General features: G+C 80.6%; 1 non-coding gene across 1 annotated transcript; it reads right to left on the bottom strand.

Annotated features, from left to right (window-relative positions):
* Positions 1 to 691: 691 nt before the first annotated feature.
* On the bottom strand, positions 692 to 844 carry LOC136304364 (5.8S ribosomal RNA). Its single transcript, XR_010724514.1, has one exon. It is a non-coding gene; the product is annotated as a 5.8S ribosomal RNA (ribosomal RNA).
* Positions 845 to 2,500: the final 1,656 nt, after the last annotated feature.

Genomic DNA, 2,500 nt, shown 5'->3' with positions numbered 1-2,500 from the left:
GAGCCCGGCGGAGACGGCCCCGCGCGGCAACCGGCCGGGCCGGCGGCGCGACGGCCTCGGCGGGGAGAGAGGAGGGAAAGCGACGGCGCCCTCAACGCCCCGAGACGCGACGACAGGGAGGGCGGGGGAGGGAGCGCGGGGGTCCCACCCCCGTCCCCGGCGCTCGCGCCCCGCGCGCGCGCGGCAGCACGGCACGGTACCCTCGCGGTACCCACCCGCAGACAGCCGCCCGCACGGGGGGGAGCCCGGGGGCGAGGCCCGCGCCTCGCCTCCCCCTTCCGAGCCCTCTCTCTCGCGCCTCCTCGGCGGCGCTCGCGACGCCGTCGCTCGCTCTCTCCCCGGCCGCCGCGCCGCGCGGCGCGGCGCCGGCGAGGACGAGCTCCGCCCCAGCGGCTCGCTCCGGGAGCGGGGAGCTACGGAGCGCTCCCCGAGTCTGCACTTAGGGGGACGAAGGCCCTGCGCGGTGCCGACGACCGCGACGACGACGGCCCGCCGGGCCGCGTGGGACGAGGACGGCGGCCGCCGAGGAAAAAGCGCTTCCCTCGCCGACGCGCCCGCCTCCCTTCCCTCCGGGCACCGGCCGGCCGCCGCCGCCGCCGCCGCCGCCGGCCGCCGCGGACGACGGGCCTGCGAGGCGACCCCAGCCGCGCCGCCGGGGTGAGCCCCCCCGGGACGGCGATTGATCGTCAAGCGACGCTCAGACAGGCGTAGCCCCGGGAGGAACCCGGGGCCGCAAGTGCGTTCGAAGTGTCGATGATCAATGTGTCCTGCAATTCACATTAATTCTCGCAGCTAGCTGCGTTCTTCATCGACGCACGAGCCGAGTGATCCACCGCTAAGAGTTGTCTGGCTTTCGGCACCGACCCCGCGCGCGCGGAGGGGCCGGGACCGCTCGCGTGAAGCGGCCCCCTTTTTCGCTTGCGGCGAGGACGCCGTGGCGGCGCGCCTCGCTCCGAACCGTACCGGCACACGTGAACGGAGGAAAAGGAGGAGGAGGGGGGGGGAAACGCCCCCCCCGCACGAAACGGTCCGAAGGCCGGCCGGCCGAAAGGCGGGGAGGCCCGCGCCCCCGACCGCCTCCCCCCGCGAGGGGAGACGCCGCCTACGCGCGAGGACCTTCGGAGGCGGCCCAGGCGCCCGGGCTCGGCCCGGTCTCCACGGAGGGCGCGCCGCGCGGCGCGCGCCGGACCGCGGGGGCGCGGCGCCCCGCCCGGCCACTTTCACGGGACGACGCGCTCACCTGAGCCGGGGGCGCGGCCGTCGGCCCCCGCTCGCGCTTTTTCCCTTTTCCCCTCGACCGCTCCGCGGACTCGCGCCGCGCCGCCGCCCCGGAGACGCGGCCGACCCGCTCTCCCCAGCGGCCTTACGACGCCCGAGAACGACGCGCGGCGACCGCCGCCTCGCCGACGCGCCCCCGGCGGGACCGCTCCCGCCGCGAGGCCGGCGCCTCTGCCGGCCGCGCTCCGCCGCCGGCGCCGGCGCCGGAGGCGAGGCGCCGCCGCGTCCCGAGCCGGCACCGCGGGCGCCCGGGGCCTGCCGGGCGGCAGACCCGCCGCCTCTGCGGCCGCACTCCCGGGACCGCCCCCCGCCTCTTCGCGCCGCCGGGAACCCCCTGTTCCGCGGGGCACGCGCCCGGCGGAAGGCGTGACGGGGCCGAGCCCGGGGGGGCAACGCCCGCCCTCCTCGCTTCCGCTCAGAGAACGGGCGGGTGCGCGCCCCCGCGGCCGCCCGCACCGCCTTCCGTTCGGCCCGCGCGCGGCCCGGGAAAGGGCGACGGGGAAGCGACGGGCGGGGCCCGGGCCGGGACCGCCGCAGGCGACGGCGGGCGCCTTGCGGCCGACCGTCCCCCCGGAGGGGGGACACCCGCCGAGCGGCGACGCCGCCGCTCGGCCGCGGGGTCGCCGTGCACTCGTCGGCGTCCGGCCACGGAGGGACCGGGCAGAGCGCTCGCCCGGGCGGGCCAGCGGCCGAGCCAAGGACGGCCGGCGGGCGGCGCCGCCGGCGCCTTCCGGGAGAAGGAAGGCCGTCGAGGGGAGAGGCGCCGCCGCGCCCGAAGCGGCGCCGCGACGCGACGCCGCCGCGGCGGCGGCCGAGGAAAGGGAGCGCGGCGGGCTCCGGCGGCCCAAACCCCGCAGCTGAGGCAAGGCGGAGGGCACGCGCCCTCCGCCGGCAGTCGCGCCCGCATTCGAGGCGGGGGGGCGGGGTCCGGCCCCGCGGCCGACCCGGCCACGCGCCGCGGCCTCTCCGCCGAGGCCGGGCCGCGGAGAGGGGGGGGCAGGGCGCCCCTCCCCGGCGCGGCGCGGGTTGGCCCCGCGCGCGCGGCGGGACGACGGCGGCAACGACGACGACGACGACGACCAGGAGGTGCGGCCGGTCGCAACGGAACGCGCCGCCGCAGGGGATCGGCGGGAGTGGCTCCCCACCCCTTCGAGGGCGCCCGCGCCACCGCCCGGCACACCTGCCGCCGCCGCCGCCGCCGTCGCCACCGCCGCCGCCGCCG

This window comes from Chamaea fasciata, unplaced genomic scaffold, assembly GCF_029207755.1.
Source record: "Chamaea fasciata isolate MVZ Bird 193981 ecotype frontalis unplaced genomic scaffold, bChaFas1.0.hap1 SCAF_75, whole genome shotgun sequence".
In the NCBI taxonomy this organism is placed as follows: Eukaryota; Metazoa; Chordata; class Aves; order Passeriformes; family Sylviidae; genus Chamaea; species Chamaea fasciata.
The sequence above is the reverse complement of the archived record's forward strand: the minus strand, read 5'-3'. Positions and strand labels throughout refer to the sequence as shown.